The sequence below is a fragment of the Solanum stenotomum genome, chromosome 5 (assembly GCF_019186545.1).
Source record: "Solanum stenotomum isolate F172 chromosome 5, ASM1918654v1, whole genome shotgun sequence".
In the NCBI taxonomy this organism is placed as follows: domain Eukaryota; kingdom Viridiplantae; phylum Streptophyta; class Magnoliopsida; order Solanales; family Solanaceae; genus Solanum; species Solanum stenotomum.
Window position 1 is genome coordinate 61,260,191 of NC_064286.1, and position 17,554 is coordinate 61,277,744.

The following is a 17,554-nucleotide window of genomic DNA, read 5'->3' on the forward strand; positions in this document are numbered from 1 at the left end:
GAGACATGGTTGTGACAAGTGTTATGTGCATTGAGAAAGAATAAGAAAATAAAGAGGATGTACCATTTCGAGGGACGTATCGCGCGCCGCGATGGATACTATATTTCGAGGGACGTGTCGCGCGCCGCGACGGATACTATATTTCGAGGGACGTATCGCGCGCCGCGATGGTTACTATTATCGAGGGTCGTATCGCGCGCCGCGATGGATGCATGGACAGATATGTCCCCCATGGGTCCCGGACTGAGAGGCAGCGGGTGTGTATCATTAGGTCAGACATGCATCACTATACTTGACATTGCATTTCACTGCATTGCACTTCTTTATTATTGGTGTAACTTGATCTTGTGTGTTGCTGATCTTGTGAGTGCCTTTCTATGAAACTTGTGACTGATGAATATTGGGCTTATTGTTGAAGATATGCAATTGTTAGAGTGTTGTTGTTGAGAATATGAAACTATTGTTGTTGTTGAGGATATGAAATTGTTAGAGTGTTGTGTTGAGCTATGTGCTTTGTAAATTGTGAACTGTTAGGTTGGACTGGTTTTATACAGATTGTAGTTGTGAAGGTTCGGTTGGGGTGTAAGGAGTACTTGTATTCTATCCCCTTAGCTCGTGTTTAGAGGTTTACTTGCTGAGTACCGTGTGGTTTGGTACTCACCCCTTGCTTCTACAAATTTTTGTAGGTTACGAGCCTGGATTTTTGTGGTACTTGTCATTCTCTTCTTTTCCAAGGCTTTTGGGAGATTTGTGAGGTGGTTGTTTGTCTTCTCAGCGATCCTTCTTACTCCTGTTTATGATTTTGTTTTTACTTGAAAGACAACGTCATTTGAGACTTGCGTATTTCATTTCAATTCTAGTATTTACATTAGAGGCTTATGCACGTGACAACTAGGTTTTGGGGATTGAATTAAGTTGACTTGTTTTCGTAACAGTAATTGTTATTGAACTTTGCTTTATTTCCGCACTTTATAGAAATGATTGGGTTTTAGGCTGACTTGTCTTGGTGGGATACGACGAGTGCCATCACATCCATTTTTGGGTCGTGACATCAATGATGCCTTTTTTTTTACAGGTTTGGAGATGAAGGTTATCTTGATGTCGTACCATCCGACTCATGGCTAGTACTTGAAACTTAGCTGATATATATTAAGTGATGTGCCTTCACGTGGGGATGTTGTATTGTCTTTTGCAGAATCTTAAAATCGTTGTTGTTGACTTCTTTTCAAGCAAAAACAGGTTAGCACGATGAGTGCAATTCCAAATGTTGATTTTGGATCTTTATTGCTGGTTCCTCCTTTCAGTTTCCTTTTGGGATATTATTTTAATTGTGTTTTGTAAAGGATTGCAAATATGAATGGTGAATATTGTTTTGTGAGATGTCTCATCTTTTAGTGAATGACTGTGTTTTCACTTAATTTGTTGATTTTGACATTGCAGATCAATAATTTGCAAAACTTGTAACAAAATACTATCAACTGGATCTATCTTATATTGGATCCAATTAGTTGAGCTTTCGACAAAGGGAAAAAACACAAATAAATATGTCTTGAATTTTGAGAAAATGATTACCTATATTACTTTGTTAAAAATTGGGCTCATTTATGTAACTCGATTAAACAAAGAAATCAGAATTTTGTATTTTGGTTGATTTTATTAGTGATATATCCATATCATAGTTTACCATGTGTACAAAATGGTATGTCAAAATCGAATATATTTTCTATTAAAAAAATGATATGAATGGACACTTTGTTGAAGGGAAGTAGCATAGATAACTTTTTTTTTACCAGTTCCTTCTTAGGACTGGGGAATTAAAAGACCTTTCTTTCTGTCGACATTATTTTCCATTACTACTATAACCAGAAGGTGCATTCAAATATCTCAATTTAAAATTCATCCATGTTAGTCTTTGGTTATTGATGGATAAGACACATATATAGAGTGTAATGAAAACATAAAAGTTTTAAGGGCGTATAAAGAGTAAAGAAAAAAGTGAACAAGTAATACGAAATTGATAATTCACCAAAAGATTCACCTAAATTCTCACTTCTGTTTGAACCAACAGCAATATACTGCAACTGCTTAAACCTTACTAAATGAATCGTTTAGCCTAAGAAAAACATGATCATCCTCTAGACAAATTTTGCTAACTTGTTTTCGCTTAAAGAAAAATCTACAACAACAATTTAATTTTAAGATTTTACATAATGAAAAAAATAACTTCAAGTACCAGCCATGCATCGGGTGGTACAACATCACGATAATTGACTTGCCCTTAGCCAACTCCTCCATCTATGACCAATCCAGTTTCAATGGAAGAAGACTTAGTCCCTTCATTCTTCTCTACCTCGAGCCCTGATTCATTCTTCTTCTTTTTCGCATTACCCCTGAAACAATTTTTGGTGGAAAAAAAATCAACTCACAAGACAAAACGATGACAATTCAAATTCATTCTTTTCTATTCTACACTTGAACAGAACACAACTTACTTGTGACCATCTTGATCAGTTGGCTCGTCATTAGCCTCTACATGCCCGGGATCAATCAATACCTTTTTCTTCTTATTTTGCTTAGCATTGTCTCCTCTGCTTTTAGGATTTAAGAAGAAAACAATATTATCATCACTTAAATAAATCATGTAAGCTAAGTTAAGCACTCAGAAGACGGACTACACATATCCGCACCTTTGATAATCATTGGTTTTGCTAGAATCATCACAAATTATTCTTTTTAAGCCTTTCATCTCATCAGCTGCAGCAGTATGGGGAGCAAAGTCATCTTGACCACTGTCGAGTTTTCTATGGTACCACTTTCATATGTAGGCTTTCCTTCCTCCAATATCTCTTCAGTTTTAACTTTTCAAAATGCAAAAAAAAAAATGTTTGGCAATTTAAATACAAAGTAATATGCATTTCACAAGGCAAAACCAAAAGAAGCAAATAAACGCAAGCTAAAATACTCAGCCCAATTCGATTCCGGTGTCAATTGTTCTAATTTCGATTTGAACTGGAATTGGGGGACGAAATGGGCGCGGTGTTTGAGATGGAGCGAGGTTGGTAGGAAATTCTGATTAATTTATACCAATTTAATCTGATCAATCAATCTGGGTGAAATTTGAGTATTTCTTAAAAAAATAAAAAATAAAATAGGTGTTGGAGATACGGGACAATACATCCTTATTTGATTTTGTTATTAATTGTCCCGATGAGCAATGCAGCACATCTCTAATCAAAAGTGGAAGAAAAAGCTGAAATCCTTTCTAAATAAAGGAGTGTCAATAGGGGTATAGTATTATCAAATTTGATTCATGCTTATTGTGCACAATTAAATGAATTTGCGATTGGGCGTTAATGATGTTCATCAATAATAACAGAAGCATTTTTTTCACCAACAACCCACACATATTTGTAGAGTTTCTCTATAAGATGTGATCAAATGATGAGCTAAAATTGAGGGAGGATGATAAGACAGATCCTTTTTTGAGAAATTATATAGTGTAAATCTAGTAAATTATATTGATAGTGTAATAAAAAATATCTCAAACATATTAGAAATGACTTTTAAGTACCATCCAACATCTAATAAAAAATACATCCAACCTAATTATTTGAATCAAGAATACCCAGAAAACTAATATCCCAAATCTGATGATTTGCTTTTTTAAAAAAAAAATTAAATGGTCACGTGGTTTATTAGGATTAGTCACATATATTATTTAATTTATAAATTAAATCCCCCAACATTAAAATTCAAATCACCGCTAGCATGTTTCTTGAATATATTTTTTGCATTTTTGAGAGACAATTTGCCTTATATTTAAATTAAATTGAATTAAATTAACTTAAGGTGTCATTTGATAGTCACTAAAAAAGCAACTTATTGGGTATAAGTTATACAATATTGGTTGGCTAGTTAGGAAATATGTTACTATGTATAAGATTAATAGAATTTTTGTTTTGCAATTTAGAAATTTGTCTCACTAATACATGTATAGGTTATAAGAAAGTAATGTCTTATCTTATACGGGATTAAAGATAAATAACTAATGTCTGTAATTCTAACCAACTACTAAAATCATGACCAGTTTGGACATGTCATACAGAAAAGAAAAAATTAAATTTCATCCCAAATAAAAATTGAATTCCATACACTAACAGAACAAGTGAAGAGAACTTCACAAAGAGCTTGAAAGAGAGTAGTTGCCTCTTTACTCCCAAGAAAATTTCCCACCATTTCCATAACAGAGCAAGAGAGCTTCACAATGAACTTGAGAGAGGGCTTAAAAGTGTATTTGTCTACGTTTTCTTCCTGCCCAAAGAAGGTAAGCTTTTTGTTTTATATGTTGTTTTGTGTATATGTATATATTTTATTTCATATTTCTAGTAACTTTTTCAAGTTCTTATATTTTTTTTTGTTTATGATTTAGTTTTTTTTGAAAATAAACCTAGTTTTTTATTCTTAAAGGAAGAAAGAAAAAGAAGCCTTAAATCTCCCTTTTGCTCGGTTCAAAAATAGCACATTTCTATTTTTGTTGTTAATCTCTATTAATTTCCTTTTGTTTGTAAAATAGAGTTATATAGATAATCAAGTGACTATGACTCTGGCATCTAACGAGTCCTAATACTTTTATGTTTTTGTTATGTTATAGATACTTATAATATCAGCATTAACATTATTAATTGCATGTGTTATAATTTATGAAATAGGTGTTTAATTTGGAAGATAGAAACATGCTTCTACCCTATCTATATTCGAGATTAGGGTCGGATGAGTAATACATAAAGAAAACATTATAACCACGTGATTCTAATCTATATAACAGGCTACTAACACACAATTTTTCTTTCTTGTTTCATTTTTTTTTACTAAAGATGTTTGTTATTTATATAGCAGTGATGAAACAATTCAACGTTAGTTATTTTTAGCATAATATACTTAAAAGACATTCAACATTAATTTCACGCGAAAATATTATTATTTATAAAAGTAGAATTAATTCTAGATAATAAGTTGTTATTTGTTTATATTATATTATTTTGATTGTTGTTGTAAAAATATTATTTATTAATATGAAGATTTTAGTTGTTTAATTCAAAGTTCTAAGATATTCTTAATAAACAATATAATAATAAATTTGTTATGTTTCTTTTTTAATTTAAATTTTGTATCTTCTTTCTTTTATAATATTCAATGTTGTTTCAAGTGTAATATAAATCATAAAATTATATTTAGTATTAAATATGCACATACATATTAAAATTCACTATTAAATACAAGGATACATCAATAAATATTTGATTAGATACATGAAGCGTCCTTATTTGATTAATATATATGTGCATATATAAAGAGTGTCTAGAGGGATATAGTAAGTTATTAAAAGTTTAAAAAAAGACAAAATGGCCCAATTTGAATCCAGTGTCAATTGTCCTAAAATCTGTTTGAACTAGAATTGGGGAACAAAATGGGCGCGACATTAGAGATGGAGTGGGGTTGATAGAAAATCCCGACTGATTCGTTATGATTTGATTTATTTCAATTACCTGCCATGAATCGGATGGTACGATGTCACCATCACCTTTTGACCCATACCACGAGGTAGAGAAAAAGGGAAACATAAATTCATTAGGCAAGAGAAATTTATGGAAGTAGCCAACAAGCGAAAACAGCTTTGATGATTATACATGACATTGCAAACAGAATAGCAACTCAAATGTGCATACCTTAATTCTGGTGGGATTGTAATTCTTCTTTTGCCCCAATACGCAAATCTGATAGTTCGACATACAAAATATGTTAGTCGTCAACGCTGGAAGTGTAACTATAAAGTCAAATAAATGATCAGTTTAGTCAAGAAATTACCATCTACACCGATTTTTCATCCCTTTATAAGTTGAGCAGAAGCTGCTAGCACAAATATCTAGGCTTAATAGATCGAAATAAATAGAAGCCAACTTCTCATGCATCAAATACAAATACCTATAAGAAATTCTAAAGGGTCTCCTTTCCCAAAATTATCCTTCCATTTTGAGTTACCAAACAAGAATGGCCAAAAGTTTGCTTCATTTTTTTATATGAAAAAATGCATAGAAGAACGTTACTTTCAATAATCATTTTTGTCATTTTGCTGGAGAAAAAACACTACATTCAAACCACTTGCACTATAAGATAGATCCAATTAATAGTATTTTGTTATAGATTTTGCAAATTGTTGATCTGGAATGTCGAAATCAACAAGTCAAGTGAAAACATACTCATTCAATAAAATATGAAACATCTCACAAAATAATATTCACCATTGATTTCTGCAATCCTTTATAAAACACAATTAAAATGTCCCAAAAGCAAATTTGAGAGGAGGAACAAACAATGAAGTAGTAAAATCAACATCTAGATTTCACTCATCGTGCTAACTTGTTTCACTTCAAGAGAAATCTACAACTATACAAGAGAAAAAACAACGTCCCTACATGAAGGCACAATCAACTAATATATATCAGCTCAACTTCAATTACCAGCCATGAATCAGGTGGTACGACGTCAAAGTGAAAAAACACAAGCTAAAATACTCGATAATATAAAGAAGTGTCTAGATGGATAGTTGGATATAGTATATAATTAAAAGGGTTAAAGAAAACAAAATAGCCCAATTCAATTTCTGTATCAATTGTTCTGATTTTGATTTGAACTGGAATTGGGCGACGAAATGGGCGCGGTACTTGAGATGGAGCGGGGTTAGTAGGAATTATGATTAATTTGTCCCAATTTAATCCGATCGATCAATCTGGATGAAATTTAATTATTTTTTAAAAAATAAAATAGGTGTTAGAGATAGGGGACAGGACATCCTGATTTGATTTGGCTATTAATTGTCCGTGGAAGAAAAAGCTGAAATCCTTACTAAATAAAGGAGTGTCAATGGGGGTGTAGTATTATCTAATTTGATTCATGCTTATTGTGCACAATTGAATGAATTTGCGATCATGATTGGGCGTTAATGATGTTCATCAATAATAACAGAAGTAATTTTTTCACCAACAACCCACACATATTTCTAGAGTTTCTCAATAAGATGTGATCAAATGATGAGCTAAAATAGAGGGAGGATGATAAGTCAAATCCTCTTTTGAGAAATTATACTGTGTATATCTAGTAAATTATATTGATAGTGTAATAAAAAATATCTCAAACATATGAGAAATGACTTTTAAGAACCATCCATTATCTAATTAAAAAAGTACATCCAAGCTAATTATTTGACTCAAGAATACCCGTAACACTCAAGAATACCCGTAAAACTAATATCCCAAATCTGATGATTTGCTTTTCTTTTTTTTCAATTTTAAATAGTCACGTGGTTTATTAGGATTAGTCACACATATTATTTAATTTATAAATTAAATCCCCCAACATTAAAATTCAAATCACTATTGGCATGTTTCTTGAATATATTTTTCGCTTTTTTGAGAGCCAATTTGACTTATATTTAAAATTGAATTAAATTAAATTAACTTAGGGTGTCATTTGATAGTCAGTGAAAAAAGCAATTTATTGTGTATAAATTTTTGTATAAGTTATACAATATTGGTTGACTAGTTATGAAATATGTTACTATGTATAAGATTAATAGGAATTTTGTTCAGCAATTTAGAAACTCGTGTAACTAATACATGTATAAGTTATAAGAAAGTAACGTCTTATCTTATACGGGGTTAAAGATAAATAACTAATGTCTGTAATTCTAACCAGCTAATGAGATCATGACTAGTTTGGACATGTCATATGGAAAAAAAAATTAAATTTAAATTTCATCCCAAACAAAAATTGAATTTGTACACTAACTCACGCGAGCTTAGTAGCTACTTCCTCACGCTCAAGAATATTTCCATTATTTCCATAACAGAACAAGTGAAGAAAACTTCACAAAGAGCTTGAAAGAGAGTAGCTACCTCTTTAATTGGACCATATATTTATATTAGAAATTTGATAATTAAGATGAGCTGTGAATTCAATGACAAGTTCACAATCGATTTTGAAAAAAAAGTTCACAATCGTTAAGCTATAAATTTTGTATTCACCTTCAATTATATTGTGTGTTGAGTCCACCTCCTGAAATCATATGTATAACATATAAATACGTTAATATGGGGTGGAAATTAAAAAATTTCATCATAATATGACGATTAAAGTTTGCATACAAAATATCCCATGCATCTTCGAGAGGATATCTAGGTTGTGAAAATCAGAAAATTCATCAACTCATAAATCTCCTAAACTAGTATTTACGATCATATACTACATATCCTTTAGAATAATTTTCTCATGGATTTGCTTGCTTTACCAATATTGGGCTGGGATATCATGATGAAACTTCCTTAATTGACTAAGCCCATTTGAAAAAATTTCTTGTTTTCTCTTTATGGGCTAGTGGGCCAAATAATACATTAGATCTTGCATTTCATGAGTCCCCCACATTTTAAAGTTTAATTAAGGTTTTAAGATATATATGATATACGAAAGTTAAACTGTCATGTCATTCAAAAAGATATTTAGAAAAACATTTTAAATAGTGATTTTGTAATCTTGAAAAAGAAAATAGATTATCTATTATAACAAGTAAATATAATATGATAATGTAAAAAAAATCTTACTTTCACATTTATAATCTAGGACGATAAATGACAGGTAAATTCCACCATAAGTTGTATAATGTAAATTCTTATATACACTGTCACTATTGTATCACAATAGGACATGTTACTTGGTATAATAAGTAGATGTGAATTGATAGTGTAAAAAAATTTTACACACTAACAATTGATGTACGATCAAACTTTTATATAATGTTGTTATATTTCTGGATATTCTTTTAATTGTTATATCATAATACTATCATTGAGAAGATATAATAGTAATTTTATGAGAATTTTTTTTTACACGAGAGATATAGAAAAGGTCATCTTAAAAATTCAATCTAATTCTACATGGCTATAAAACATCATTTCCTTAATATAACATAATATAATATAACACAACACAATAGATCAGTTAAAAAATATTTTTATTATAATATAACTTTGTTTGTCAAATATTTTCAATTACTTCATTACTCTCAATACAAGAATCATATACCCTTAATATAAAATTTTATACTAAAAAGAAACCTTGTGTTATTGTGTACGATCACATTATAATAAACCAAACAAGAATTAGGTAAATTATAAAAGAACACCTCATCCCTTTTTATTGAAACTATTTTTGTCAAATATATTATTTTTTCCACCGACAAAAATAGTCATCATTTATTCTTTAGAACCCCACAAATTAATTAATCATTTTGGCAATACACTAATGCCAAATTTTTATTCTATTAAGTCACTATCAAGTAGTCTAATCAAATAACAACTATATTGGTAAGAAAATCAGAATAAAGACAGATATATTTATTCCAAAATCTAGGAGTTTGAATCAAGAATAATAATCCAAAATTTAAATAACTACCATGATAGTGACAACAGCTTGATTAACAAGAGCTTAATTAGTTAATGAGTATCATGCTTATTATATAATTAAATTAAAAATAAACATTAGTATAATGTTTTTTTAGTGGAATAATTAGCCGACACTATTGATTTAAGAGGTTATCATTATGTTTTTTAGCGGAAACAATTAATTAGCCAAAAACATTATAGGTTTATAGTTTGTTAGACACATAAATAATGAATTAGTTTGTACTACCTTCGTCACAAATTAAGTATCACTTTTTTAGAGTTAATTTAATTATTTGAATGGAATAAATAGTTCTAATTCTTCTTATGTCTATACGATGAAAACTGAAACTTTTTAAACGTAATCAAAAGCTTACATAGTTTGAAGTTCCAGAAAAAAAAACGACAGATATTTTGGGACAAAAGGAGTAGTTCAAAACGTAAGTAGAATTTAATTATTTTTTTTTGTTTTGTTAGGTTACAACATCGGAAGGATATAATTAGGTAAACCAATTTGTGGATAACTACGATGTCCATATTATTAATATTATTTTGGGGTATTTTAAGAAGTGGAACATTTGCTATTATCAAGAACATGAACCTAATTTTGGATCGTTTTAGGGTTTAACGATTCTTTCTAGTATATTTCAATATTTGTAATATTATTTCTTGGAAATATGATTAGTATCTATGAGAACAAGAAAAGAATCAAAACTGACATCTTTGTTTATTGTTTAAAAAGGAAGAGATTTAGATTCGCGGTGGCGGAATTGATTGACCAGGTGATCTTTCAAATAGGAAGCTGCAGAGTCTTAAGTTTGAAATCCTCCACATTCCTTTCCTAGTTAAATTGGTTGAGCAGGTGATCCTTCAAATAGGAAGTCTCATAGGAAGTCATAGAGTCTCAGGTTCGATATCCTCTGCATACTTTTCCTGGCTGAATTAGTTGAATAGGTGAACTTTCAAATAGGAAGTCGCGGAGTTTCAAGTTCAAAATCCTCCACATACTTTTTCTAGCTAAAATGGTTGAGCAGTTGTTCTTTCAAATAGGAAATCGCAGAGTCTTAGGTTCGATATCCTCTGCATTATTTTTCTGGCTGAATTAATTGAACATGTGAACTTTCAAATAGGAAGTCGCGGAGTCTAAGTTCAAAATCCTCCGCATAGTTTTTCTAGCTGAATTGGTTGAATATGTGATCTTTCAAATAGAAAGTCGTAGAGTCTTAGGTTCAAAATCCTCCGCATACTTTTTCTGACTAAATTGGTCAAGTAGGTGATCTTTTGAATAAGAAGTCGCAGAGTCTCAAGTTCAAAATCCTCTACCTGTGTTTTTAATTGAACTCATCACACGAGACTTATCTAACACGATTTACGAACTATTACACTAAAACAAAATTTACCTTGTGCACACTCGAAAATGTTTCTTTGTCAACAAACGAAAAGGACGAGATTTAGATTGTGACAATAATTAAAATTTCAATAAATAATATTAATGAGCAATTAGGTTCGAATTTATACTACTTTTCTCCCCCACCCCCCAAATTAAATTAATTAATTATTCGTCCAACTAAATATATTCTAATATTTCACTTTTCAGAGGATGATTCCTATAACCACAGCAACAATACCAAGAACAACAGTAAAATGTTGGGTGAAACAGTTAGGAAAAATTTTACAATAAATTTTTTTTAAGTTATATATAATATATACATAGTATTTTGTCCTTGTCTTTTAATTTCTTTATTATACAAATAAACCACTAATTACAACTTTGTTATTCTTAATTAATATTTTTTTTAGTAAGATTCCCTAAGTAATTAACCTTGGCTTTGTGCCTTTTTCAAGGTTTCAACTTTTTATTTTTGGACACATTTGTGCATGGTGAAGATGTAGTTAATCTCTGATCTAAAATTAACCCAATCTTAATCATTACTAAATAAAATTATATTTACTTTGATAATTTTAAACTTCATATAATTGCTGAAAAAATATATAATAATCCAAAAAATTGCAACCAAAAATAAAAGTGAGTATGTAGTTATTTCTTCAAAAATATTGACTGATGCACATCGAGCCTCCAAATACATTGCATTCTTGGAAAATCCATGTATGGTAGGCCACACAATTAAAACAAAAGATTAATCAAGTTAGGCACTTTTAGTTCTAATATTCTTTTTGTTTATATATAATAAAAGAAATATTTGTACCTACTTGAAAATGTCTCCTTCATTAAATATGAAAACACTAGAGTAATTAAATACAACTTGACTATCTTTAATTCTCTTAACTACTTATTATTAACGTCAAAGAGTTGATTCAAATGGTCAAGTAGGAATATCTAGTAAACTCACTAGTCTCAATAATAGATCACACGTCTTCACTCCTATGAGTCAAGCTCACCATTCTCGAGACTCTTTTTAAAAAAAAAAAAATCATCCTTAGTATATAGTGGTGTAGAAATCTCTCGTCTAGGATTAGAGAAATCAAGGATTGTATTGATAAAAGTAATGTTGAGTTACAACCTCCTTATATAGGGAGAGAATTGTAGAGTCCTAAGTTAACTATACTTAGAGTCTTATTACAATACCTATTACTACTATAATAATAATAATAATAATAATGCAATTATAAATAATCTAATCATAGTCGTAATATAATCCTAATCATAATATAATTCTAGTCATAATATAATCCTAATTAATATAAGCAGTCTGATCCTAGTGCGACTCTAATTCTAGAGCAGTGCTGGAAACTCGTAAGTCAGTTTCGTTGGACCTGTTCATTTGACATGTTCCAATTGTCAGCTTCCTTCTTCTTCAATAGGTGGGACGATAAAAATTCTTTTATTCATAATCATAAGTCTCAGATTTTGCTAAAAAAATGAATCTTATGTCTAATTCAATTCTCGTGAGATGAGGATTATCAAAAATTATACACATGGGTATATAATTTTCAATTCAATCGATATAGGACTCGACACCCTCTATATGCTTAGGATTGCATGCACATCGATCTGGAGTAAGGATAATATAAAATGGGGCAATATCTAGTTAGAAAAAAATTGAAATAATATTGATTCTGATATCATGATTAAAAATAAATGAATATCGAGCCTAACTCATATCTACAAGTTAGTTCATGAGGTGAAGATCCAAAACTATATATATAAAAGGCACATAATCTTAGTTCGCACTGATGTGAGACTCAACAAGTTTAAGCTCTCATAATGGAATCGTCATTCACAGAGAACACTTTAATTTATCCATAAAATGAAATTGTTTAACACGAATTTGAATTAATCAAGTTCAAGATTAGATACTAGACACCGAATAAGAAATATATATATTTTTGTGTGTGTGGCTGGATTTAGGGTTTCCTCTTTTTAGTAGATGATATACCCTACCAAAAACATTAAACCAAGGGTTTACCAAGGGTTTCTAACACTACTATTATAGTCTTGCTTTTTAAGAGTGTATAATATATGATGTTATGTATTTAAAAATGACATGTTTGTATCTTTGTGGATTAAAGTTAGAAAAAAAGTCTAAAATGTCAATATTCACATATAAGAAAATGCATATGTTAAAAAGAGTAAGTGATAAATCATTGATATATGTTTTTTGATGTTCCCTTAGATCACTTTTCAACAAAGACTGCTTTTGGTGTCCTTTTGTTTCAAGAGGGACATCTCAACAAACCCAATTACAAACATCTTTTGTGGGGTAAAATTAAAGAGTTAGGAACAAATCAATTCTTAGGAGAACTTTTCTCTCTATCTCTTTTCATCTATCGTAACAGATCAGACTATCTATTAATTGATTTGAATATATATAATACGCTATGAAACAGGCGAAGTAGGTAGAATTATAATCTTCATACCTTAAAACAGGATATTCATCACGTTTTTTGTTAATTTTTACTACGAAACTATAACCTCTACGACAATTAAGAGTAATGTGAAGCATATAGAAGTACTCGCTCACTCTGTTAAATTGCTATTCACGAATGAATTGATCAAAAAAACAAAAAATGATTCGCTTTTGATCACAACGAAGACCCAATGTGGTTGTTGTTTGTGCGTAGGACCGTCCCCCACTTCCCAGAGTTTGAAAAATTAAAATTGTACTTTAACACTCCTCGAAAGTTTTTACATTATTGTGTTAAGTTGATCTACAATAACATACAACTCTTTTAACACAAGCTTAATATGGTAATAAAAAATATAGAATAATGTTAGCAATATTTTATAATATTTTACGTACTTTATTTGTGGAATTACATTAAATTTGTTATTTTAGCTTCTAAATTTTATTTCATTTTTTAGGAAAAGAAACATGAATTAGGCACCTCATGCATGAATAATAATTATGGTGGGAATCAATCATTTTTCAATTTCCTAAATTTAAGTTTTATGTTTTGACAATAACTAATAAAGAATTTGTGTCACTAGTGTAGTAGCTATGATTGAAATTTCAATAAAAAGATTGTGACAATTATTATAGTGGGAATCAAGCAAACGTGGCATACTGGCAATAAAGTGTTAGGTAAACTCAGAAAAGATAATTATTGTGCTTTTAATAATTACCTTAAAGAAATACTCCCTCCGTCCCTTTTTAGTTGTCCATTTTAGAAATGACACACAGATTAAGGCAACAATGATTAGCACAGTGAAGTTACAATTTTACCCTTATGACAACTTTTCACTTCAAAATTACAACCACTTATTTGAATTAAAGTGAAATAAATTGGAGGGAAACAACATACACTTTTACAATTTTCAAGAAGTGTAAATAAGGGTATAATAGGAAAAAATTTGTTGTCCTTTCTTGATTTGTCAAAATGGACAACTAAATAGGAACAACCAAAAAAGGAAATATGGACAAGTAAATAGGGACGGAGGGAGTATAAAGATTGTACATAGATTTTGTTCATATGAGCTTAATAAATAGAGTAAATATTAGTCGGTGCATGACACTTTATATAATCGATTTCAACTTATTTAAAATTAAACTATTTTTATGTGTAATTAAATTAATTAAAAAAATTGAACTTTTACCCTCGTTCGAACATTTATATTTAAAATACCAAAATATTGACGATACTTGTATATATTCAAGGGACAAATGATAAATATATATATCCTTGACTATCGTAAATAGTATGCAAATACCCTCTGTTATATATACTTTTGGGACATTGATGCCCTTGTCATCCAAAAATTAGAGTATATATAGCCTTTACTCTAACAGAAGACTACATTATGATACGTGTATATCCATTAGTATAAAGGGTATATATGATAAAATTTTTGAACGGCATAGCATCAATGTCCTAAAAGCATAACGGAGGGTATCTGCATACCATTTATGATAGTTCGAGGGTATATTTGTCATTTTGCCCATATTCAATAATGAATACACAAATCAAGTAAAATTATTACAACCTTAAATGTAATATATTTTGATAGACTTTCGTCCTAAAATAAGTATCGCCTGAGCAAAAAAAATTGTCTCAAAATAAATGTCATCTTCACAATTTAGAAGAAAAATTAGTATGTTTTTTAATTATACCTCTATATTCTATTTACTTAGTAGAGTTCAATTTTTTTTAAAAATATTTATTAAATAGAAATAGTTCGATAAACTATATTTATTGATTTTTTTAATGAACATCATTTTTATTAAGACACTAATTTTGAAACATAAAAAGTATAGATTAGAGCAAAATTATTAAGTCTTCATTATTAACAAACAAAAAAATGTGTATTGGTGAATTGTTCTTCTTTGAAAAAATATTGTTTTGAAATAATCACAAAAACCAATAAATAAAAATTTTCAAATTTTAGGAAAAAAAAATCTTTTTAATTCCAAAAGATGTCAAAAAAAAGGTGATGTGTAAAAGCCCAATAAAGTGAAAACTGACACACGTGCAAAGACAAGATTGAACCGCACGTGTGCATAACGGAAAACATCGTCATGCGAAAAAGTGACGACCGTTTCATTCTCCTCTTTAACAACAAAAAATGCGTCCCACCTTCCCTTAAAAACAAAAACACACGGTTATGATAGAGTGATAACTATTTTTTCATTCTTAATTATAAGTATCGAGTTTAAATTTTCCTAATTTCTCTAAATATGAAATCATCTTTGTTACATAGTCTTTTACCCTTTAATGTAGGACATTTGAGCACAAATACAAATTTAATCGAACTCCAAACCTAAATAATAATAATAATATACATTGAATAATATGAAATTAAAGTACACCACACTACTAATACTCACAAGTGAAATGAACATAAGGTGTACCATCTACTATTCTTTCCGTCCACTTTTAATTGTTATTTGCGCTTTTCAAAAATCAATTTGATTAATTTTCAAAGTAAATATTAATTCGATTTTTTAAACAAAAAATTTAGATATTCAAAAATTATATGAAAAGTACTATAAATTGCAATTTTCTTACATNATACTCACAAGTGAAATGAACATAAGGTGTACCATCTACTATTCTTTCCGTCCACTTTTAATTGTTATTTGCGCTTTTCAAAAATCAATTTGATTAATTTTCAAAGTAAATATTAATTCGATCTTTTAAACAAAAAATTTATATATTCAAAAATTATATGAAAAGTACTATAAATTGCAATTTTCTTACATATCAATATGATAAAAAAAAAAATACATCGTAAAATATTAGTCAAAATTCTTATCATTTGACTCTAAAAAAAAAACTATGACAATTGAAAATGAATAAAACAAATATTTTTTGATCGTAATCACCTTCATATATTTTTTTTCTATATAAGATTATATATTTAGTAAACTGAAATATCTATGATTATTAAATTTTAATCTACATCTTAATATCCATATGTTGTACTCTTAACTCTAATAAAAAAAAATGAGACCTCAAATGAAAAACTAAATAATAATAATAATAATAATGGATAATATAAAGTTTTTTTAAGGACAAAAGTAAGCGTTACAAAGAATATTATAACAGAATGATAGAAAAAGGCTGAAAAAGAAACCGTTGTTTGCGCCATAGGTTTTTCCCATTCCACGTTTGGTCCAATCCCACGTAATTTATCACGTACAACCCCACTCCTTTAACCCCCACAACTGTCCTTTACTACAATATTTCCGATATATTACGATTATTTTATTCTGTATTTGATCGGAAGTATATTTCATCTCTTATTTTCAATTAAACGAACTCTAAGGGTAGCTTTTGGATTACGTATCATACCATTTATATCGTAATAATGAGATAAATTATAACATATAAATGGAATAATAGATAATTAATCTTTGAAGCGATTTATTTTACAACGAAACGATCCCTAAGGATAGGATGAAATCTATGTATATTCTATTCTATTAAAATTTTATCATACTATACTCGATATATTATAAATAATAAATAAAACTTCCGCCTCTATTTTGGACTTTAGAGTCAAATTGACACGGTATACACCGACAAAAGGGATCTTGATTAACATTTTATTTTAACCTATTGATGCCTTTAATAATTAATTATTTATTTTGTAGTTTCTTTCGATGTTAAATTTGTTAGGTTATAGTGTCTACTTTTTTAAAAAAATAATTGTAGTGTTTAAGATTGAGATGGATAAAATCACTCTATCCTCTATAGCAATTTTTGAATTAAAATGAAGACTCTTGATAACAAATCTTGATTAATAGTTAGTTGGGATGGTCTCCCTTATTAATATCATGTCCATTTTAATTCATATAATGTAGTTTGACTGGTCAAGAAATTTAATAAAGAAATATTAATTTTTAAAATTTATAATTTAAAATAAATCATAAATGTTTGTATAACTATAAATCATCTCATTGAAGTAAAATAAACATTCTAAAATTAAATAGCCACTAAATATGAAAATGTGTCATTCGCTTTTTAATCGACTACAGAAAAAAATGTCATATAATAATTTTTCAAAAGTATTTTCTTTTTAAACAAATCTTGTATAAAGTATTTAAAAATAAATTAATCGAGTCAGTAAATTTCAAATACAAAAACGAAAAAAGAACAAATAG

The 17,554-nt window shown here is 29.2% G+C and overlaps 1 protein-coding gene across 1 annotated transcript in view; it reads right to left on the bottom strand.

Moving 5' to 3' along the window:
- The window catches only part of LOC125864731 (calmodulin-7), a 139,204-nt gene extending 134,760 nt beyond the window's left edge, over window positions 1-4,444 (bottom strand). Inside the window, exon 1 of the mRNA XM_049544789.1 lies at window positions 4,424-4,444. The gene's annotated coding sequence lies outside the window, so the exon portion shown is untranslated. The remainder of the gene's footprint in view (window positions 1-4,423) is intronic.
- Between the last annotated feature and the right edge of the window lie 13,110 nt (window positions 4,445-17,554).